Source organism: Natrix helvetica (assembly GCF_964273705.1).
Source record: "Natrix helvetica genome assembly, chromosome: 2".
In the NCBI taxonomy this organism is placed as follows: domain Eukaryota; kingdom Metazoa; phylum Chordata; class Lepidosauria; order Squamata; family Natricidae; genus Natrix; species Natrix helvetica.
The window spans coordinates 78,519,277-78,544,732 of NC_138552.1; the positions used below are offsets into that span (position 1 = coordinate 78,519,277).

Below are 25,456 nucleotides of genomic sequence, written 5' to 3' on the forward strand. Positions count from 1 at the left end.
GTTCAGAACTGCAGGAGAATTTTTGAAAAAAAGGTGTTTTCAGGGGAGAAAATCTTGTATCTGTATTTAATTCAAATAGATTTCAATCAATAACAGAATAACAGAATTACTGAATAATAGAATGACAAAACAAGAGAATAACAACAGAGTTGGAAGGGATCTTGGAGGTCTTCTAGTCCAAGCCCCTGTTTAAGCATGAGACCATATAGCTTCCAGTTCAAGCTCCTGCTCAAACATGAGACTCTATACCAGACTGTCAAACTCCCGGCCCGTGGGCCAGATGCTTCATGCGCTGGCCACACCCACGTCTAGTTTGGCAAAGAGGAAAAAAATCCTGATACGTCACATGACATCACTGTGACAACATAATTTTACACCCCTGCTCTATATTATTGCAGACAAAATAGCTGTGCAAGCTCTTCTTAAAAGCCTCCAATGATGGAACACGTACAACTTCTGGAGGCAAGCCGTTACATTGATTAATTGTTCTCACTATCAGGAAATTTCTCCTTAGTTCTAGGTTGCTTCTCTAATGATCTTCTCCGTGTAACTTCTTGTCCTGTGCTCAGGTGCTTTGGGGAATAACCCAACCCCTTCCACCCTGTAACAGCCCCTCAAATATTGGAAGATTGCTATCATGTCACATCTAGTCCTTCTTTTCATTAGGCTAGACATATCCAATTCCTGCAATTGCTCATTGTATGCTTTAGCCTCCAATCCCCTAATCATTTTTGAGACTGGGTTACTTCCCAGGCCAATTGAATTCCTTCAACTTCTGAACTCATTTCTTCTAAACAGTCTTATTATTGACTGTAAATAATTATGAAACATTTTATTCTTAAGCCACCTGCTAGACAGTCACCCCAAAAGTGCAGGAGCATCTGTCTCCATTTAAGCCATGCTGCTATAGGTGAGCAATATTTGGAAACTGAATTATACAGAAAGGGGGAAAATAATGAATTACACAGTTTGAGGCAGATTGGTAAAACAGAGTGGCGACCACCCTTATAATTAAAAATGAGTTTATTCCAAAGATTCTACCTCCTTACAAACAACATTTCACAAAAGAAAGAACAGACTGTAATTTGAAATAATTTGCTTCTCATATTTTCTCTTTCAACATTTAGAATTTGTTACTTTAATATGGTCGCAGTAATAAATGTAATATATATGCAGTTGAATATATATATATTCATATATAAATGTAATATATATGCAGTTGAATATATATATATATATATATATATGCTGGTTTTGTTGTATTCGGGTCTTTTCCCGTGTAAGGTTGAGATTGTCTTTGCAATGTTTCGGCAGGATCACTCCACAAGCACAATATCAGGACAGCCTTCACCACTGACCAAAAAATAGCCAACATCTTAAGAAACCCCAAAGACAAAATCCAGCTAGAAAACCAAGGAGTCTACAAAATACCATGCAAAATCTGCCCAGCAATATACATAGGACAAACAAACAGGAGAATAAATGCACGCATCACAGAACACAAAAATGCAGTAAGAAAAAAAGAAAAAACTTCTTCCCTTTTCCAGCACCTTAAAGCTACAGGACACGAAATCAACTTTCAAGGAGCCAGGTTAATCTCCAAAACAGAACACCTCCACAAGAGAATAATCATGGAAGCCATCGAAATAGAGAAACACCCCCACAGCATGAACAAACGTGATGATACCTCCCGCCTACCAAACATCTGGAAACCAGCCCTAGCCAACAAACGAACTCCACCCACCACCCAAGCCGTTAAAATACAAAACAACAATGCACACACAACCTGCACCAATCAGCACCAATCTACCAATCATGATACAACCACACAACCAATCATTCCACTTACTGAAACAAAGCCAGCACCCCATCCCCTCCCACCAAGACTTACAGAAAGACAGCAGCTCAGTTCCCATTTTAAGCCCACAGCTTGAAGATGGCAGGTGTGATCCTGCCGAAACGTTGCAAAGACAATCTCAACCTTACACGGGAAAAGACCCGAATACAACAAAACCAACATACCTACACCCATGAAAATCTACGAAAACATATATATATATATATATATCTTTTATATATATATATATATATATATATATATATATATATATATATATATATATATATATATATATATATATATATATATATATATATATATATATATCTTTTATATATATATATATATATATATATATATATATATATATATATATATATATATATATATATATATATATATATATATATATATATATATATATATATATATATATATATATATATATATCAAAGATTATATATGAGTGTATTATATGTGCATCCATTCTGACAATCCCGGTATAGTTTTTTTTCTATGGTCCAAAATCCATATTGAACCGATATCTTTATGAAGCCAATAACAATTTACATGCTGCAGCATTTTTTCCATTTCTCAAAAGGCTGGAATGAGGGATAGATAATTTCACTATATCTACATCCAAGTTAATTGTTAGCTTGAAAACGAAAGAAGAATTTGAATCCTATTAGGTACAGAAATGGAGTATCAAGGAATCCTCCCCAACTTTTCTTAGAAAAATGAATATTAAATGATGATCCTTTTTAAAAAAATAATAAAATACCACAATTAAAGATACAATTGTTTCTGCGCCTGCAACAGTAACAACAAAAACAATCCTTGGTAATTTGGTTTCCATAAAACATAATAGGGTGCCATAGAGTTAGTCTGGTGAGAAATTATGGAAGATATTGGGACACAGAAGCAATGTCTCAATGCTTATCTTTGGAGGACTGTATTTGGAAAACATAAACAGTATAGTATAGTGTTGTTTGCATTTATTATATTTACCAATCAGCACAATACAGAGCTTGCTAGCGATTCCGAAATGAATAGAATGAGCTGATACTTAAAAATTGCATTGAAGACACATTAAAAATTACATAAGATTAACAGTCCAGAATTTCTGGTTTAAACTGCTGAGCCAGAGAGTTGCACCTTTATTAATGTAAAGTAATTTAAATCCTAAATAGCTACGTTTTATGTACTCATATTAGTTAAATCTGTGTTATAGATGAATTACCATATATAGCTGATAGCCACATGCAAGAGGAATACATGAATAAACCAAAAAAAATATTTTCAGCAAAAGATTTAAAGCAACCAGAAATTCTTGTATTTCACTAATGACAGAATACAAATTACTGTAGGGAAATTGTTGTTGCCCTTTTACTTGAATATATCATACAAATGTTATTTCAGATTTCAGAGAGAGAGAGAGATGATAGATAGATAGATAGATAGATAGATAGATAGATAGATAGATGATAGATAGATAGATGATGATGATAGATAGATAGATAGATAGATGATAGATAGATAGATGATAGATAGATAGATAGATAGATAGATAGATAGATAGATAGATAGATAGATAGATAAAATAGAATTGCACAATTGAAATTTGATTGAGTAATGATGCCTGATAGATTTTCTTGTATTTTTGTCAGGTTATACACTATCTCTGTCATGCCTATTTGAAAAAGAATTTTTAAGAACTGTCTTTTGCTTCATTTATGTGTGTTAGAAGAAGCTAATCTCTTTGACATTATCAAGTACATCCATTTAAAGTTTATGTAATTCAATTAGATTTGTTCCATTTAAACTTTTTACCTTCGTAGACTACATAAAATTAAAGTTTGAAACCTTTTCATTTCAGTCTTACTTTATAATCTAGGGATTAGCCTAATGCAGTCATTCTAGCTATCATTTTATTATAAGAGAAGTCTGAACACTGATATAATAAACCTGCAAATAGCCAAGTTCATATGGCTTTTAAAAAGCAGAATTTTCTTTTCATTACCTACTTGCAAAAGCACAGTCATTTTGACTAAAAAGGGCAACCGAGAGTGCTAATTTACTTTGGAAGCATTTATGCCTCCCATTACAACAACAGAGTAGTGGTGGCAACCTATAATCCCAGGAGCCAACCTCAAGTTTCTTTGTGGTTTTTAAAGTAGACATAGCATAAATAAAACAAGTAACCCACCTACACTTTGGTTGTTCTCTTTCAATGCTTCCCCTATCCCACCCCCAAATCTAATAATAGCAGCTCTTGACCACTAAAAGTATATTCATTTTTATTGTACAGCTGTCACTGTATTTCTTGTAAAATGTTCATTCCCCTGTAGAATTATCAAAATAGCAGGTCTGGTTTCTCAGTTGCCTTGTCTTAAGAGTTTACTAGAACATTAGTTCCATGGTCAACCTAATGTACAGTATCCAGTTCACATACTACAGCTGAGCCATCCAGAAACCATGTGGCAGTCTCTGAACCGTTAGGGACAGCAGGCTGGACACGCCCCAAACCAGTTCCCCGGTTGCCGGGGACTGCTTTTAATCATTTTTTAAATGTTCTGTGCATGCGCAGAACAACTTACTCGCAACTGTGCACGCGTGTGCAGTGCACGCAAAACGTGCATGCAACAAATCGGCAACGATGCTGGCAGCAACCCACCTCTGTGTAAATGGATACCTCCAGATGTATAGGATTCAGCTTGATAATTCTCTGTTTCCCATGGCAAGGTGGATGATAGAACTTTAACACATTTGGAGAAAACCAAACTAAGGAAGGCTATGGTGGCACTAGGTTGCATAAACCATCTTTTCTCCACAAAGAAGCTTCACTGGCACATTACAACTAATTGAGAACTGCTGTCCCAAGAGCACAGTCAGCATGGAACAACAGTTAAGAGAGAAGTTGGTCTGTTCATTCTAGTGCAGTGATGGCTAACCTTTTCCAGACCTAGTGCCCAAAGTGCACACATCCAAAATCCCAAAAAGCAATACATGTGCTGCCTCCGCCCATGCACACATGGCCCCCATGCATGCCCCCACCCCCCATGCATGTTCATGTGTGGCAGAGGCCCAATGACCAGCTGGGCAGTGGGAGGCACGCACACATGCGTGGCAGAGCTGAACTGGGGTGACGGCTTGCATGCCCACAGGGAGGGCACTGTGTGCTGCCTGTGGCACACGTGCCATAGGTTCACCATCACAGCTCTAGTGAATTAAACACTAGTTATTCTTCAATGAAATTCGTAAAAGTATATTTTAATAGGAAGCAATGACTACAAGTATAAGATTGACAAAGACCAAAAAATAATACTTTCTAAAAAAAACAGTGTGTGTTGCTAGAAACCTGAAGGGCTCCCAAGTGATACCTGATGCAGATGTAATATATAGCTTTAAAGATTTACAGGTAGATCTTCCAGAGGATGGTGGCAATTTGACAGATGTATTCCTTTGGAACACAGATCATGCTTCTGTTTTTGTACAGTCACCAGAACTTAAAAGAGCTGACAAAGTGGTTCTCCTGGGCTTGGGTTTCTGCTCTTCAGAGGCTTTGTTGTCTGTCCAAATACACTTTTGTGTGACAGATAATTTACGTAATACAAATGATGTTAGCTTTCAAATTTTATCTCAATGGAATGCTAACTAGAGTACATCTCCTTGAGTTGATTTGCCTTCACCCTATGGTGAAGATCATTCTGAAAATAAGGGAAACACCCTTCAGGTTTTTCATCTAACATTATTATTACTTTCTGGACAATCAATTAATAGTAGACTGCAATTGTTCATCTGTTTACCATGAGTATATCCTACAGAATTTAATAGAATATACTTCTACTTTAATATACATAGCATGTATGCCCGAATACCATTGTTACAAATAAGTTTTGCACTGCAGCTTTTCAGTAGGTTGGCTGGTTTTTAAATACAGCACTAACATGTTTTGCTCAGTTTTTTTCACTGAAAAGATAATTTATCTTAAACCTTTATGACATTAGAATGTGCTGATTGAAACCATTTTAAAAATGGCTGCCTGGTGATAAAATACATCTTAATCTCTACTTCTTGTCTTTCCTCCATAATTTCTTACTGTAAAACATTTACAGTTACTTGTTATTTTACAACTTTTATAAGTAAATGTCTACAGTTTACTTGTTATTTGCTTTGGCAGGGTGTATACTATTTTCATTAGGAACCATTCATTAGTAACATCCTAAAAGAAAACAATTAGGCAATGATTTTTGTTCTGTCTTGAAAAGATATTCACACAATAAAAATCAGTACAATTTGCTAATAATATAATGACTCAAATATGATTTTTAAAATGATTAACCACACCAAATATTGAATAAAAATATTACCCTGAGTGTGTAGATTTTGATTCGGTTCCAAATTCTTCACCCTGAGACCTGAAAGATAAGAAATATAAATGACATTAAACCATATTTACAATAATATCACATTAAATAAATTATAAAGTAATAATACAACTAATGAATAGGAATATATTATTGAATTATTTAAAATTTTCATTTGTACTCACTACTTCTTAATATCTTGTAAGCCAGCTATCTTATATAAAGTACAACAGAATAGGAAGATACAATAGAACTTTTCAAAAATCAGCATAACAATCAGCACCAAAATTCAGATTAAAGAATTTAAATTTAAATTCTACATAGTGCAAGTGAAAGAAAAGTGCTTGGTAATAAAATTACAGCATAACTCCTCATGTGCAGAGATAGGATTTCTTTTTTCTATTTCTTATAGCACAATATTATATTTTATTTGAAAAGAATATAATGATAAAATTGACTTGACTTTCTATTGGTGGGATTCCTTCCATTCATGCAATATTTTTTTTTATCAGGGACAGAAGGTGCAGCTATCCAAAGCTCAATATTGTCTACTTAAAGTCTACTACATGGCATTTTGATGGGAGGATCTGATAGATGGGCTAGGGATCTGTAGAATCCAAAACCACTTTAATTCAGGCTTTCATCTCTGCCATCCTCATCTGACTTAATTACTTTCTCCCATTGATTTCAACGGGGAACTAAAGAAAATATTGTCAGCCAAGAAAGGAAAAAAAGATATATCCCTGTCTCTCATTCCCATCTGCTGCCCTAGCTCGTGTGAACAAAAGTGAATGTAGCATTCAATCTATGTGATTGCTTAGAGAGCTGGGTTTGCCACATGAAATATTACTGGAAGTCAGTGTGGAATTTTAGCCCTTTTAAAAAAGTTTTTTAAGTCAATTTTATCCATTAAAACATTTACTTGTTGTCAAAGTTTGGGGGCCAAATTATGCTTTTGGTATAGATCCATAAGTATGTATAATTGTGCTTTGAACTCACTGTACATAGAGAAGACAATGAAGCTTCAGAAGCACATTTTAGAAATGTTCCATAGAACATTTCCCTGTTGGTTGTCTGCCACATGTATGAGTAGAAGCACAGTAGCATCAAACAGAAGTCTGACTAAACAGTCTTTCAGGGATTTCCTGAGCACATAGAGTTCATTGGTGGGTTCTGGATCCCATTGCAACCGGGCCTGGATGCAATGGGGCTGGGCGGACACCACATGAACGTGTGCATGCATACTGACCACCCGCAACGCCTCCTGATGCTCCACCTGCTCGGTGGACTATCGTGCAGGTGCCAGGTACTCCATGCACCTGTGGGGAAGCCCCGCAAATTTCAAATACCAGTAAGGAGTGCGGGTGGGCAGGTGGGCCCTCCGGAGCACCATACCAGAAAGGTTACCTGGTGCTCCCGGCAGGCACCGGTATGCCCGTTCCAGGCATACCGGTTGTAACCCACCACTGATACAGTTCCCCTTGCATGCACACCCACCACTTGCGCAGATGGAGCTGCGCAAAATTGTATCACCAATTTTGTTGTATACATGAAGTACAATGACAATAAACACTACTACTACTACTAGTAGTAGTAATAGCAGCAGCAGCAGCAGCAGTAGTAGTACTGCTTCAATGGAACCATCTCCTCTCCCCCACCCTTCCACTATTGGTCCACAAAGCTGGAAAGGTCAGAGACCAAGGTCTAATTGTATCCCATTTTTCCAGCCTGAGATGCTCCAGGTGTATTGGCCATGATATCTGAAAATTCTGGCAGTAGTATTTCCATCTCCCCTGGCAGGTATCAGATCAGAAGGATGGATATAATTTAGGCTGTTATCTTATTCTATTTATTGATTATAAGATTTATTCCTATTATTAATACAAATGGAGAATAAATCTAAAAGATTAAAAAATTCAGCAACCTCAAACATGATAATTTCTGAAAGAAAGAAAAAAACCAGCACAAATTCTTTTTGCTATTATCTGCTTACCATTTAATTAAAAAAATAATTGATAAAAGGAATGGCATATTAACCAAATCATTGAACTTTCCTAGTTGCCTTTCGATATGCAAATATACAATATCACTGTAGTAAAAAAAACACTTCTTGAATAAAAGAAGTCATTAGGGGTTGTGCACAAATATGCAAGACTGAATTGTGGTGGGATAGAAGTGTTTTCCACAGAATAATTCCTAGTGGTCCATAGTCCTCCAATCCCCAATAAACAAAAAAAAATCTTAGATTATCTAGAAAAAATATTGATCATTTAATACCTAAGCTTTTGTAGCTCACAATATTTTTGACACATGCATAGATTATGTAGTCCCTTTTTGGGAGAGGGGGCGGTTTAAAAATCTAAGAAATAATAAGAAATAAATAAACCTCAAAAATGACCACTGTTACAATAATTACCATATTATTGTTGCTTCAGTTTGTGATAAATTTGTTTTTAATTGGAGGTGTAATCTTGAACATAGGAGGCATTTCAAACAGTACATTTTGCTCACAGTAAAAAGAGTAATAGGATATTATCATTTCAAGATGATAAAGTCCACTTCTAAATTCCGTGGCCATGAATGTGAAAATAAATTGTCAATGTATTACTCTCACTGACTTCTGTTATTATTCTGTTTATCTGTTTGCTTCTAACCCTGGTGACAGTTGGAGAGAAGGGAGAAAAGGGAAAAGAGAGATGGTGTAGTATTGCAAGGAAATATTCATATGCACAAAATAACTGGGCAATAATTTGCAAAATGGACATTTTAAGCTGAGTTTATACTTCATTGTGTTTTATGGAAGATTTATTTTTATGTAAATGTTGAATATCTCAGAAGAAAATTAGATTTGGCATGAACTGAGCTGATAAAAAATGGGTATCCAGGTAGATAATTCTGAGATCGGATCTGTCATTCTTTCCTTGTTGCTGTTGCCTCTGGTTACCAGTGTCTTTAGGGTTTTTTTTTTGGGGGGGTGGGCTTTGTTTTCATGCTTTCCAATTTATTATGTGTCAAAAAACTGACATGTATCCCAACAGCCTTTAATCATAACTCAAGGTGTTCTGAAGTAGCCAGAAAGAAAAATAATACACAGAGTAGAGTTTAGAATAATTAGGTGGGTTGAAGAAATAGCAAGAAGAACAATATCTTGAAGAGTCTTTGAATGGAACTAACAACTGTTTGATTGATTCCACAGAGACTACTAGGCAGAGAAGGAAGAGACAAAAAGAGAAATAAAACATACACAGTTATTTGCATAGGAGGAAGAGAGTTGCAGCGACCCAATCATTTCACAAGATGGCTCATCGAATTGGAGGTACAAACTAGAATTAATGATACACCAATATAAGAGGGTACAAGAGTGGGGTCCTTTGTGCTCTGTGAGTGTGGTTGTTTTCTTGCAGATATTTCATTACTCAACTGAATATTACCTAGCTGGATAATGAACCATCTGGAATAAAATAACCAAGCTCAGAGACCACCAAGGATCCACATTAATGGCACAGTGTAAAGTGATTGAAGGAAAGAGTGAAAAGGGGTGGGGGGAAGGCATGGGGACATGACTTATTGGCTTCTTTACAACCCCGTTACAAAATATGGCTTTAGGAGATATTAGCATTCCTCTATGCAGGAGGAAGAAATAAGTAGTTTCTAGATGTAATACAGTAGTCCTCCACTTACAGCACTTTATTTAGTGACCATTCAAAGCAGTGGTGGGATTCAATTAATTTAACAACCGATTCTTGGTTATTTATATTTATTATATAAATCCGTCCGGCCGCGCCCGGGAGCTGCGGAGGCAGAAATGTTGTCGGTGCTGCCGGATGACAAAGGCACAAAAGCAACTGGGTTCCCCAGTCGCTTTCGTGCCTTCGTCATCCGGCAGCGCCGACAACATTTCTGCCTCCGCCCTCCGCAGCTCCCGGGCGCACCCAGATGGAGGTAGCCAGAATGGCGCCAAGGCAGTCCAGCGGGTGAGCGACCGAGGATCAGGCTGCCTCGCTCGCTCTTTCGTCTGCCTGGACCGCCTTGGCGTCGCTGTGGCTACCAGGTGGCTGCGTCACCAGCCTCACCAGCCATAAACCTCACCGCACGTCACTGGTTCAAAGTTACAACAGCACTGAAAAATGTGACTTATTTTTCACAGTTAAGATCTTTGCAGCAACCCCATGATCATGTGATCAAAATTCAGATGCTTGGCAACTGGTTCGTATTTATGACCTTTGCTGTGTCCCAGGGTCATTCAATCCTCTTTTGTGACCTACTGACAAGCAAAGTCAATGGGGAAGCCAGATTCACTTAACAACTAAGTTACTAACTTATCAATTGCAGTGGTTCACTTAACGGTGGCAAGAAAAGTTGTAAAATGGGGCAAAATTCACTTAACAAATGTCTCACTTAACAACGGAAGTGTTTGGCTTACTTGTGGTTATAAGTCGAAGACTATACAACAAGATTTTTTTTAAAATTGTGATGAAATCATATGATTGCAAACTGGTTGTAATGTAGTATTTCATATCAATCCATAATAATATCCATCAACTATTGGATGTGGCTTATGTGGAGTATGTTTTTAGGAATCAATATTTCCTAAGGTTCATACTTTCTTACCTATTCCCTTGTTGTACCTAGATGTTGTTTGTTTGTTTGTTTGTTTGTTTGTTTGTTTATTTATAGTCTGTGACAGTGTTGATTGTAAAGCAGTTAACTCAGCACTCATGTTACCAGAACAATAATAGGCAATCTGCAGTTCTCCACTTGTTGCCAGAAAATTCCAGTGAGAGTTGGAATTTGACAACAGTTGGGGAATTATAGGCTGAACATCTTTGACTATGGTCTAGAGACTAAGTCATATTTTCAAATTGGAATAAAAGCAAAAGAAAAGCACAAGTGGACTCTTCAAAGTGTAATTTAGCAAAGCCATCCAGATGTCTCCAACTATCATATTATTCAGCTGAGGGAAAAAGAAAACCCATACACATATGCAATCAGAGCCGCAAGACAGATGAAATAATACCACTGTGTAAATTGTTGTTGCTTCCTGAGGCATTGGAATAAAATGTTTCTTGGAATCCTTCAAGAAAATACTAGGTAAGTAGACAAATGAAAGAAATTATCTGTGTACAGCAAATATGAAGAATCAAAAATAGAAATCAAAGGGGCTAAATGAGAGTGCAATCATTTCTAGCAGGTACAGAAAAAAGTGACAAGCTGTGTCAGGTTTATGACATAAGCTGATACATCTTTTCTGAGCTCTTGCTGGTTGCTTGGTTATTACAGGAAACCTTTCTTCTGTTAGTTTGGATTTTTTTAAAGATGTTGAGTAAGAAAAAATAAAAGTTGCCTTATGAAAATCATTTTGTTATGAACTTTGAAAGAAGGATTTAAAAAGCTGGGAAACAACATACAGGTAGTCCTTGACTTATTACCACAATTGAGCCCAAAAGAAAAAGTCTTCAAAAGAAAAAAAAAAGTCCAGTTGCCTCCTGAAAAAGTACTTTTGGGACAACCATGACCTGGATAACTGAGAATCTCTACAGAATTGAGTCCTGTTCTTCCACCCAAGAACTGTTGGTAGTGATCAGTGGTACATTACGACCAGTATGCCACGATACGTGCCTGCTGGGAGCACCAGGTACCGTTCTGGTATGGTGCTCCGGAGGGCCCACCCATGTTTTCAAATACTGGTAAAAATTGGATGGCACCTGCATGATGCTCCGGCAAGCAGCTGGAGCGTCATGGAGGCGTTGCGGGCAGTAAGTATGGACGTGCCTGCATTCATGTGGTGGGTGCCCAGCCCCATTGCACCGTACCTGGTTGCAACGGGATCTGGAACCCATCATTGGTAGTGATCAGTGACTCATTCATCTTCTTTAGAATAACTCAAAAGATTCATTTGAGAACTTTAACAAACACTCATATGGTGATATGGTTTCACTAATACTATTCTTATAAACACACACACACACACACACACACACTGGTATCCTTTGCATTGGGCAATACGGCTTTTTGATTTACTCATCTCCCATGAGTCACTTCACTTCTTAAACAGTTGAACTGGTTTGCAAAACTTTAAAAAATTCACAGAGGATTCACACAATCAAAGATATCCGCAGGATGGAGTCATCAGGAAATCTAGATGGATGCCATAGTTGCACAAAGACTTGGGTTTTTTTTTTCCATGCTTCTTGCATGTTGATTCCATGATTGTGGCCAACATCTTGACAATTTTAGAATGTTGTTTATTTTAAAAGTGATGCAGAGAGAATATTTTTTTTAAATGTTGCAAAGGAACCCTTTATGAGATTTGACCAAAATTTAATGTCCTCTAAAGGCTCTGTCTCTTCTCCTCAACCCAAAAAGTAAAGCAGCGGCAGAGGGTGTCATGTTTCTCTTCTATGGCTTATGTACATTTTAAAATCAAATCTTGCAATAGTTCAAATCAGTTTGCCCCCAGATATTAAACCTCTTTGAATCTGAGATCTCCAAATAAAATCAGCCCTGCATTACTTATTACTCATCCTACCAGTCACCTATTAACCCAGGCTGGATAAAGGGATGAGAATTATTTGTCAATAGCATAAAATAAAATGATAACAAAGACAGGTATAAATAAAGAAAAGCTTGAAGGACTCTTTCTAAAACTTACTATCTCACTGCTGTCTTTGTTCCCCTTGTGTCCCCCTTCATCCCCCCACAAATATACTACAATATATGCCCAACATTTCTGAACCCCTTTTCTTGGAAAGATTGTTCCTGGAGAAATTGGATTTTATGTTTGGCATTCATTAGAAGAGAATATGAGTGGCTGAGGGTTGGACTGTGGAGTCCTTGGTGCTCGCAAGAGTTTTGTGTTGGGATGTGTAGTTGCACTACAAGAAATGTTCTGTGAGGGGGAGGTCCTTGGTGTGCTCTCAGCTTTCTGGTTTTCTTGCAAATGTTTCACTCCCTATTCAACCCTGAGCTACAAATATTCTTTTCTATTAATGTTCTCTGTGTTTTTAGATTTCTATAACTCTCCTGTTGTCTGTTTTTCTTTATGTGTATTAGGCAATCTAAAAAAAAATAGAATTTGCTCTATTTCTGTTACCAATATGCAAAATCGTTATGTGCAATGTCTACTTCTAACAATAACAATAAATGAGACAGTGGGCTAAGAAAATAAAACAAAACTAGGCATAATTTTGATGTTAGGTACATAAAGACCCAACGTTCAATCCATTGTGAACATTTCCTGTCTGCAAAGACCATGCTATTTATCCTAGTCACTGGTTTCCTTAGCCTTCTCCAAATTGTTAATAGTGGTCATCATTCTCCTGGCTCAGCATCATTTATTGGGTTCTTATTTAAGCTTCCTTGATTCAATTAATCCACTGGGAACAGGAAGGATATTAGTTCGATTAGACTGCACTCTGGAATCGCCTCCAGTTAATGGAGCTTAAAATACAAGGACTGTTGAAAGAAAATCCACCTCTGTTCTCGCCATTGAATTGCATACTTTATATAACTGTGATCACATTCAAATTCCAGTACTACGAAGGGTCATCTTTCTCAGGTTCAAATTTGCAGTTATTAAACAGCACTTTGAGGATGAGTAGGAAATATGTTGGAATATACACTGTTAAGTAATGCTGCTTTAGCCCGTATATGTAAGAAGAATGAACATCAAATTTAACGTAAGTGAATGATATGGCACAAGCTCATATTTTTAACAGGGCATATAGGTAGGCCACATATAAAAATATCTGAACACACACATATATACGGTAGAAGATAATTGGAGAAAAAGAATACTACTTAAAATCTAAACTACACATTATTTTCCAAAGGTAAATTGTAACATGTTTTTTCATGGTCCTTAGTAGAAGTTTGGCATTCTATTTCAGTGGTGCAAAATGCATGTGTGTTTCTTTAAAATTTTGTGTCTTTCATTGTATATTTGTATAACATTCCAGCAATTTATAGGTAAATGCCATTTGCAATTTAGAAAACGTAAAGATCATGCATTCGCTAACTGTGTTGTTAGGTTCTTGCTACACAGAAGAAGTAAAGGTGACATAGTGGGTTTTTAAGATTATTTTTATCCCATCTTTTTTTTTCCATATACAACTCAAGCATAAACTCAAGCATAAACTCAAGGTGGCAAACAAATCAATATTCCTGCCTTATTTTATTTTCCCCAATAAACAACCTTTGAAGTGTGTTGACCTAAGAGAAAATGATTGGTCCAAAATCACTCAGCTGGTTCTTCATGCCTAAGGCAAGATTAGAATTCAGAGTCTCCTAGTTTCTAGGCTAGCACCTTAACCAAACTGCCTCCATTAAAGGCCTTTGTAGGGAATTTGAGACCCACTGGTTTAGTGATGGCCTCATCCACCACATTGTTAGCTTTTAATATGCAGCATTCTGTACTACTTACACATATGTAGAGTTCTGAAATACTCTACAAGCATTGAAGCTACAATACCAGAGAAGTGATGATTGCAGAAAGTTTCATTTGGATAATAATAAGAAATCTGAAATCAGTTCTCCAGTATCTTTGAGAGTTGAGAGTTCTTTGAGAGTTACTTGAGCAGGGGGTTGGACTAGCAGACCTCCAAGGTCCCTTCCAATTCTGTTATTCTGTTATTCTTAATTGAGTCTTGTTGTTGCCTTGGAATTAGGGGCTATTGGACTGCAAACACAATGATATAAAAACAGTTTGTATAGTAGTACTAGTATTGTAGACACATTGAAAAATAAATACCAATATATTCCTACTCTCCAAGATGTTATAAATGCAATAAGTAAATTTTACTACATGATTTTACTACTTTACCTAGCCCTGAGGAAATATGTTGGATTATGATCTTTTGGAAACATTTTCAATAATGGCATTATCATCTTCAGTTTCAATAATGAAGCTGAACTGGTGTGAACAGAATTCAGCATCATGAATATAGTATCTTTTTAGATAGCTCACTAGACCATCATCATTTGAATTTTTCATGATACTGCAATTTCTCGAAGCTGAATGAGGATTAGTACAGTGGAAGACAGCATTGGTATATTTGGCAGTCCATGCAAAATATATATATATATATATATATCCAAAAATTATTCCCTTACACCCTAGAGCATCTCCTGCCAGCAAGCTTCTGTACTGGTATCTGAAAAAGTTTTACCAGCTAGTCCTCGACTTATGACCACAATTGAGCCCAAAATTTCCATTGGTAAATAAGGCAGCTGTTAAGTGAGTTGTGTCACATTTTATGACCCTTTTTACTGCAGTTGTTAAACAAATCACTGTGGTCATTAAATGAATCATGGTTAAATGACTCTGGCTTCCCCCATTGACTTGTTTGTGGGAAGGTGGCTGAGAAGGATACAAATGGTGATCACATAACCCCCGGACAGTGCAACTGTCATAAAGACATGCCAGTTGCCAAGTTTCTAGATTTTGATCACATGATTAAGGGAATGCTGAAAACCAATCATGTCACTTATTCAGTGGCACTGTAACTTTGAACAGTTACTAAATGAATAGTTGTAAGTTGAAGATTATCTGTAGTTCATTTTTGCATAACTATAATAATCATATGAATGTGGTAGCTAAGTGGCTAAGAGGCTGAGCTTGTCAATCAGAAAGGTTGGTAGTTCAGCAGTTCGAATCCCTAGTGCCGAGTAACGGAGTGAGCTCCCGGCAGTGGCGTAGCGTGGGGGGTGCAGGGGGGGCCTCTGCTGTTGACTTGCATGTATTTCAAGGCTGAATTTGAATTGAATGAAGCCAAGGAACGCTACCCACGTTTAATACAAAAGAGACTCAAGCAGGTCTTCCCCGGGGTCGAGGGCACGAAAGAGGGCCAAAGTTTTCTTCTGCAGATCTGGGTCTCTTGAAGACTGCTGGGCAGGGCGAGGGACGTTAATAACGCGATACGTTTAAATTAGAGCAAGTGAAGACCTCGGGCGGCTTTCCTTTTCTTATTTTCCCAGAACCGAGGGAAGAAAATGATTCTGCTTTGGGCCTATAGAGGGCGCTGCGAGCTTTGCTAAGGAGGACGGCTGCTTCAGAGCTCCCTTCATGTCCCGAGTCCAGTGGCGTAGCATGGGTTGCCACGGGTTAGGGGGCGCAAATTACTTGCCTTGCCCCGGGTGCTGACAACCCACACTACGCCACTGGCTCCCGTTACTTGTCCCAACTTCTGCCAACCTAGCAGTTTGAAAGCATGTAAAAATGCAAGTAGAAAAATAAGAACCACCTTTAGTGGGAAGGTAACAGTGTTCTATGCACCTTCGGCGTTTAGCCATGTCGGCCATATGTCCATGGAGACATCTTTGGACAGCACTGACTCTTCGGCTTTGAAACGGAGATGCGCACTGCCCCCTACAGTTGGGAACAACTAGCACATATGTGTGAGGGGAACCTTTACCTTTTACCTTAATAATCATAGCAAATGTGTTTAGGCTGCTTATGCCTATATCAGTAGTTTTTCTCTGAACTATTCCCAGTTTCCAAACAATGTTACTACATGGTTTATTAATTCTAACCATTTTGACTGAATCTCATAGAAATCAAAATACAACCATACAATCATACTAGATGTGCACTTATTAGGATATTCCATTCAGCTGAATGAGGAGTCCCTTTGGGGAGAGGGGGCGGTCTATAAATGTAATAAATTGATTAATTAAAAAGGATCATTCCTGTTGGATTTCCATTAAATATTTATTTCTTTATAAGCGCAAACAGTTTAGAGTACTACAGCTAATATTGTACATAGCAATTGCTTAATATACACTTTTCTGAAAAAGAATCAGAAGTACAAGTGGCTGATTAAATCATTAGATGCTAACATGACAAATAAGAGTTCAGAACAGATCGTAGCATGTTATCCGTTTCAAGGGATTTAATGCATTAAGAAAGTCAAACCACTTTTTGCATGATAGACAGTGAAATGCTAATAGTATTTTAATAAATGCATTCTAGCTATAATTCTGAGCAGCAGAAAAGCAATGAATGAATGAATATAGAATATATAGAATTCTTTATTGGCCAAGTGTGATTGGACACACAAGGGATTTGTCTTTGGTATTTATGCTCTCAGTGTATATAAAGAAAAAATAAAATAGAATACATAAAATAAAAAAAATAGAATAAGTAATGGATGTTTAGATTAACCATTGAAAATTGAGTGGTTTTTTTTTCTGAGCTCTGTGCCCTCTAGATTTTATTTTGGTTTTTGAACAAAGAGATTTCACCTGTGCATCTAACCTTTTGCTCTGTGAGACCGTCTGTGGATTGCTATATTTTTAAATAAATAAATACATTAATTAATTAATCCCTTGTTGCATACATTTCTTCTTACAAGTCTTCCCTAAGAAAAAGGGAGAAACGTTCCTCTGGAAAAGCTTATTTCTGGTTAGAAAAACTAGCGAGAGTTTGCCCACATAATTCTTCCTTTAATCTTCTAATGTGAGTCTGCTGTGAAAAGCAGCTTCTCTTTCTGCTTGGCCTGAAGATCTCCCAGCAGCGGCTCAGAAACACAAATCACACAATAAAAGAGATGCTTGTACTTTAAACCAGGGGCCAACAGATGTGTGAGAGAAACCACTGCTGTTGAGAGAAAATTGTCTCTTTCTCCTCTTCCTAGCTTCACTGTTTTTCTGTTTTGACTAATATCTAATTTCATATAAACAACATAAGCATTTTATATTTTATGCTAATGGATGTTTCCCTCTTTTTAGTTCCTTTAGTTGCAGCAAACTGTTTAGCAGCTACCACTTTGTGCTTTTTGGTCCATTTCACTGAGTAAGATTTCTAAAACAACCTTTCTAAATATCAGATAATGACTGGCTTGTTGTTCTGGTAGACAGAACTAGTGTGGGAATAATAAATACAAATTAGAACACTTTCATTTGCTTGTAAGGTGTATGTACTTATTTACTATATTTTGTTTACGTGCTACCTTTATTATTTTTATAAATAACTTAAGGTGGTGAATATACCTAATATTCCTTTCTCCTCCTATTTTCCCTGCAACAAGCCCATGTGGTGAGTTGGGCTGAAAGAGAGTGACTGAGCCAACATCACCTAGCTGAGGTTCTCCTCAAGACAGGAGTAGAACTCATGTCTCCTAGATTCTAATTTGGTACTTAACCACTTTACCAAACTGGTTCACACTGAATAGACCCTGGATTAACCCATCATTCACCATAAAAATCCATTGGATGATTATTGGCCAATCATTCTCTCTTGGCCCAAGCTACCTCACAGGATTGTTGTTACAAGGAAAAATGGGAGATAAGTTGCTACTGCATCTAGATTGCCTTTGAGGTGGGATATAATTAATAAATGAATGTAAATAACAAAGGGCTTGTACAAAAATAATGTTAAAATGAGAAATACAATACTATGTAATAATTTTGATAGAATTGAGGAGGAAAATATTTGTATGCTCTAGAAATACTAAGGTTTGCAAAAATACAATCTCAATTGTATAAAAATTAGCCATTTCACACTGATTAGGCATAGAACATACAATATGGTGTGGAAAAGAAGGAAATAGAGTAGAATACTGCAAATGAGTCAAAATGAATCTATTTTAATCCAATCTTAAGAAGAAGAGGAGGAGGACATTTTTAAATCTGGTATCTACATCTATTACTATTCAAATATGCAAAAAAATAGGATATTCCAAAATTCCTTTTAAAATATTGTTAGAGAATGTATATTTTATATTTGCTCTGAGTTATATTAAGTTTGAGATTACTATAGCATATTTTACACCTAACATGAAGATTTTAGGTGTAAAATGGAGTAACATATTTCGTATTTTCTTGTGGTTAAAACATTCAAACTATTTTGAATTATGTTCTGAAAAATTCAAACGATGAAGCTCTATCTTTTGGAATAAGCACTTCAAAAACATTTTGATGGAAAAATGTGAGTGTTTTTTTTTAAAATTATGAGCTTAAAATAGGGATTCTGTTTCGAGCATACCACTAATTGCAATTAACTTCATGATTTACATAGATTTACACTGATAAATGTCTATAGAGATTCTCAGTCATCCATGTCAAGGCTGTCCCAAAGGTGCTTTTTCAAGAGGCAACTGGACTTTCTGGTTTTTCTTTGAAGATGTTTCGCTTCTCAAATGCAGGAATTGGAAGTGTTCACCAAACATATCAACTTGGGGGACAGATACAACAAATGTACACGGAAAGATGTTATGGAAAATAGTCTAGCCTTCCTGGATTGTGCAGAATACATTAAGGAAAACAGAAACCTTAACATTGAAGATTACAGAAAATGCTAACACAGAGATCAATATTTACATTTTGATTTGAACAAAATGGGAGTCATCAGAACCCTACACCATCGAGCAGAAGGCCTTCCTACTAGCAAAGATGGGAAAGAAAAAGAATCAAAACACATCAAGGAAGCTCTCAGAATGTATGGCTATCCCAAGTGGGCCTTCATCAAATTTCAAAAAAGAAGCCCAAGCCATATTTTGTAGGTAAAAAGAAAATAAGACCCTGTTGTATTTTCGGGAAAACATGGTACTAATTTAGAAGGTTTTCCTTAATTTTTAGGGAAAAAAATACCGTGTTCTGTATTAACTTATTTATAGGCAGAAGCAGTACAGTGTGTAGCATTATGCAGGGTACAGCAGTAGAATCTGTACCCTGTACACTTAAATGAATCATTTTAAAACAAATTCATAAAAGGAAACATGTTTCAGGTTTTTTTTTTTTAAGGCAGACAGTATTGACAGCTTAAGGGGGCTTGCCATAACATGATGGAAATGCTGGTATTATTGCCAAGAGTTTTTCAATCATATTTCTATTTTTTTAAAGGACACATTTTTCTAAAAGGCATTATCAAATTAAGGTTCTTCAAAAATCTACTGGCCAAGATTTCTCCCCAAATAATGATCTTACATGCATCCAACATAATTTTAATCAGAAAACAACTATTTGTGACAACCCAAAGAAGGACGATGGTCTGAGCTATTATTATCACAATTTAAGCACAATGTACATTTGTGCTTAAATAAAATACTGCACCATCATCTGGGTACTCATTAAATGTTGCTATTCTGTCTAATAAATTAATATATGTACTTTGTGTTTTACTGGAAAGCAATTGGGAATAAGAAAGTCAGGAGTAAGTTCAGAACTACATGTTTTGCTGTACAATGCATATAGTTATGTGCAATTAATCTATGTATTTAGAGAATATTAAAAACTTCATCATTCACTAGGTTGTTTATTAGTAGTTGCGAGATGGAATCAATCCTGTTTATGCAGCTACATAAATCATTAATATCCAATGTGGTTCATATAAACCATTAATGTATAGTGTCCATTTGGAAAATTAACTGAGGTCCACATTTGTGTAGTCATTCAAAGAAGTAGGTTTTTCTAAGTAACACTTTTCAGATTTATTGGATCACATCTACTATCATCTTGAAGTAAAATATATTAAGTATAGTTCAGGGGTGGGTTCCGGCCAGGACTACTGCTGGTTCGCTCGTGTCCGTGCTTTGCCAACCTAGGCCACCAAACCACTACCAGTAGGAACCCACCACTGGTATAGTTGCTATGGGACTGAGGTCAATTGTGTGCTCTCACTCTCTTCCCCCCACCTCCTTCTTTTACTAAGCAAATATTTATGGGATGAGCAGCAAAAGCTAACCAAATTATACCCAGGACAATAATAGCATATTTTTTTCTAAAAAGAAATACATCAGATTCTTAGCCACAACTACTTTTACAACGGTTAGAATTTCCACATGAAAGAGTTGAAGGTTGTTTCCTGAATCCTTTGACAAAGCCAGCCTACCAGAAGAAGCACTCTTTCATATTAGCAATTTACAAAGGCATTCCATAAAACCTTTCCTCAACCCCTACATCATACACTCTTACAAATCCAAAGATATTGCTGAAAATTTCCGAGTTACCTGTTAGACTACTAATCAGAGGGACCCTGCAAACTCTTCTCTAAGTAACACTTTTCATTAAAAGGCATTTGATTTTATGAAGTGCACCTCATCATTAGAGGCACAGAATGATTACATAGATGTAGGATTTAAATTGGTAGGAAATGGGGGTTTGGGGGAAAAAGTGAAAAAACAAGCTTGTTCTGTAGATGGAGGTTTCATGTGAGACAGATTACTAGAACTTTATAACTCAACAAGTGTAATGTGTTAAAAGCTTGTTGAACTCGTTGAGTTCTTTTGAAATTGCCTTAAACCTTTTGATATATGTGAGCTCATCAATCTCTTTCTGAACCATGGAGTTAGAGTCCCATTCCCCCCACCCAAAATACCCAGTCATTTTGAGGTCTGCTGTAGAATATCCTGGGAAGCTGAAGTATTCTAATACTGCTTTGCCTTTCCTTTGAGTCTTGATGTCAAATCTGTGTCTAGTCATACTTTTCCAAAATTTATCCGAAGAAAATCCAGAGGAACATTTCCAGTAGGGGATGGTATATTAGACAAAGAGCTTATGAGAACATCTGTAAACTTATGTGTGAACGTTTGTTGGAACATACTATAGTACACCTGGTCTACGTGTATGAGCAAAGTAAACATTTGTGGGTTAGTTGTAGGGTCTGGTTTCCTATTAGCATTATTGTCCTGATGTTTCTGAGAACATAAGACTTTCCAAAACAGGATCAGCAGAGGTGTCTTGTTGATTATCAAGAAAGAACAGTGTGAGAACAGCACCCAGGTTCTCCATGAATTTATGACATTCTTGAGCAGCTGCCTGGACTTGGGAAGGTCAGTCGCCTTGCCTTGCTCTTACTGTATTTTGAGGGAGAAAGACTTTAAGAAGTCCAGATGGCTAGACAGGTTTTTATGTTATGCTAGAGCCTTATCCTGGAACATTGTGAAAAATTAAAAGGATAGATATTTTGTCTTAAAATGGTGCCACTACAGTCAGGTAAACTTGCCAAGGAAAACTCCATTGGCACTGACCCTAATTGTGTTCATTCAGATTAACTCACCTGAATTTTTAAGCATTGTTAATCAAGGGTCTGCATTTTCACCAGGAAATGCATTTGTTACAAGAATTGTGTGTTTTGATACTGGCATATGTCTTTAGTTTAAGAATTTGAATCACTTCAGTGCCAGAGTTCACTTTCTTAAAATTCTGAATATTGTGAAATTATTTGTACACACAGAATTTGATGGTTTCATTTCAAAACTGAATAATCCTAAATCACCAGGGGCAACATGATGGATAATTACATAGTCTAATAAAAATGGTTTCCTAATCTGCTTATTGATACACCATTACCTTCATTGCACTATTTGTACAAAATATTTATTAACTAAATCAAGTAAAACAAATCCCTCTTGATTTTTTCAAGATTAAAATCATTCTAAAGAATAACAAAGAAATACACAAGTATTATAATAAAAGGCTGACATTCTTCAATGAGGTATTGTTTCCTGTAAAGATAAGTAATGTTCTGAATTCAACAGTACAATAATAGGAAACAAACACTCTGCATTTAGAGAAATCTTTCATTTATATATGCAAAATGCTTTAGAAAATCAAAAAAAGAAGAAGCAAAAGATAATGGGATACCTATTCTTAAAAGAAACGTGTCAAATAAAGGCATATTTTTCTACCATAATAAAATATATTTCCTCACAGAAACATCCTCCATAATTCTAATAATTGGTTTCCACAACAGTGGAATGAGGAAAGATGCCAGCAACATTTTGTTTGCTTCATGAAGCTTCCAATATTGAGAGAAATCTAAATGGCATCCTTGAGCATACTTAATTCATGGAAATGCATGTGATTATATTGATGCATGCCTAAAGTGTTGGCATAGTGGTGGTATTGTCTACCCTGGTTGAAGAAAGAACACATTTTAATGATAATCAATTCACATATAGAAGAGCTCATGACTTTTTGTACTTCAGGAGATCACACTGGCATTCAACATAATCATCATGTATAAGGGCCATTAAACAGGATGACTCTGCTGTAAGTGGTCATGAAAAGAAGTAAAGGAAATGAGCTTCACAGGAAATAAGTTGATGGACCCTGAAACAAAGAAATGATACAGATGGAAAAGATGACATGGCTAATTCGAATGAAATTTGTTCAGCTGGAAGATCTAAGCAAGGAAAACCAAAATACAGGGTTTGTACTTCCTGTAGAAAACAAAATTGCCACAGTTGCTAACTTAACAAAATGTCAATGGCTGTATTCAGATTAATCTGAAATTGTGACCCTAATACACAATCCCTCTTTTTTCCCCATTTTTCAACTTGGTTGCTAAGAATCAGAAACAAGATTAAGCTTTCTTTTTCTAGATTAAATAGAGCTCAATTTGATTTTCTAAACCTACATTCTATTCAACCATAATTTTGGTTATCTGGAGTAAGCCAATTCTATACGGTATAATAGTTTGTTTAAAGTTGTCATTTTTAAGATTGTTTAATTCAGAGAATATGGTAAGGCAACAGCTTTCAAGCTTCCAAACTCATGGCTGAGATGATAAGAATAGAGAAATGACCTCCAAAGCTCTCTACTGCTCAGGCTTAAAATGTGCTGGTGATTACACTCAAACAGTTGAGCATTATGTTGATCATATCCAGTGGTGGGATTATTATTATTTTACTACCAGTTCTGTGGGAATGGCTTGGTGAGCGTGGCATGGGGAAGGATACTTTGGGCGCGGCAGGGGAAAGATACTGTGAAATCTCCATTACCCCCCCGATCAGCTGGGAGTCAGGAGGCAGAGAATAGATGGGGTGGGGCCAGTCAGAGGTGGTATTTACTGGTTTTCCGAACTACTCAAAATTTCCGCTACAAGTTCTCCAGAACTGGTCAGAACCTGCTAAATACCACCTCTGGTCACCTTGTCTGTCTGTGTCTGTCTGTCTGTCTGTCTGTCTGTCTGTCTGTCTGTCTGTCTGTCTGTCTGTCTGTCTCTCTTTCTGTGTAGTACATGGTCACTAATATTGGAGAATGGGTTTACCAAATATCTGGAATTTGAGTCATGGCGCTCTAAGAGAAGGGAGGGAAATAAAAACAAACTACAGCCTGTTTGCATTCCAGATTAGTTCAGTGTCTAATTGTGTACTGGATTCTAGCCTATGATTATTTGTGTTACCGGAGAAATGGAGCTGCTTGTGATGATTTTGTTTCATCAAAATCATGATATTCTTGAGTATGAGCAAGGCAACACCAGGTAATGAGAATTCAGTGAACATGCCTTTCATCAGCTGAAAATCTTTAATTGTAATTGCAGTATGTAATGGTGCAATTAGTTCTCTAAGTGACAGATAGGACTGAAACTCTCTTAGTGTTGTTATGTCTTAAGAACCATTATTTTTTTTCATAATTTTTTTAGACAAAATGAGTGGCATCTAAGCCAGGAAATTGTTGCACTGAACAACATGAACAAAGCCCGTTTGATGACGGAGGGTAAAAATAATTCTTAAAAATAAAGAACTTTTTTTTAAAAAAATGATTGAAAACAAGAATATCTGTTAAAATTAGTTTGAGTCACAAATGAGGATCATTTACTTTGGTCAAATATTTATTCAATAGCAGCTATGTACAATTAATGGAATAATTAGATATGGTCCCTGCATTGAGTCTTACAAACTAAATAGAGAGAAAATATATAAGGAAACCTTTGGGAAATGGTAAGGAAATTTAGAGTAATTAATGTGTGAATGTGGATTATGGATAAAAGCATTGAATCGCTACAGAGAGGAAACCAGAAAATCATAGACTTGTACGATACCTAGATTGAGAAATTATGAAATGGATCCTGTAATAAGGCAATAAAAACACCCCTATATACACATTGATCAGGCACACAGAAAAAGAGTAAAGACCAGGGCTGTCAAACTCACGCCATCAAGGCAGTGTCACATGATGTATCAGGACTTTTTCCCCCTTTTACTAAACTGGGCATGGTTGTGGTCAGTGTGTGATGCATTCGGCCCGAGGGCCAGGAATTTGACAGCCCTGCCCTAGACTCTTCCAGGGTATATCTGTTTGGGTTTGCAGTTTAGTCTGGCAAGATTCTGTCTACATGGTATGAGCAATTAAAGAATTGAACTTTAATTGGATTGTTCTTTATTATTCTTCACCTGGACATGGCATATAAGGACTTGTCCATGAAGTAATCAGACATCAAGCTGCATTTGAGAGACATTACTTAACCTAGTTACAAAGAGAAGGGAAATTCATGAACCAAAGAAAATGGTTAACCTAGAAAAATATT

The 25,456-nt window shown here is 36.5% G+C and overlaps 1 protein-coding gene across 4 annotated transcripts in view; it reads right to left on the bottom strand.

Moving 5' to 3' along the window:
- The window catches only part of PTPRD (protein tyrosine phosphatase receptor type D), a 1,361,199-nt gene that overhangs the window by 837,044 nt on the left and 498,699 nt on the right, over positions 1 to 25,456 (bottom strand). For all 4 annotated transcript variants that reach the window (XM_081945773.1, XM_081945775.1, XM_081945774.1 and 1 more), the window contains exon 7: positions 6,211 to 6,258. The gene's annotated coding sequence lies outside the window, so the exon portion shown is untranslated. The remainder of the gene's footprint in view (positions 1 to 6,210; positions 6,259 to 25,456) is intronic.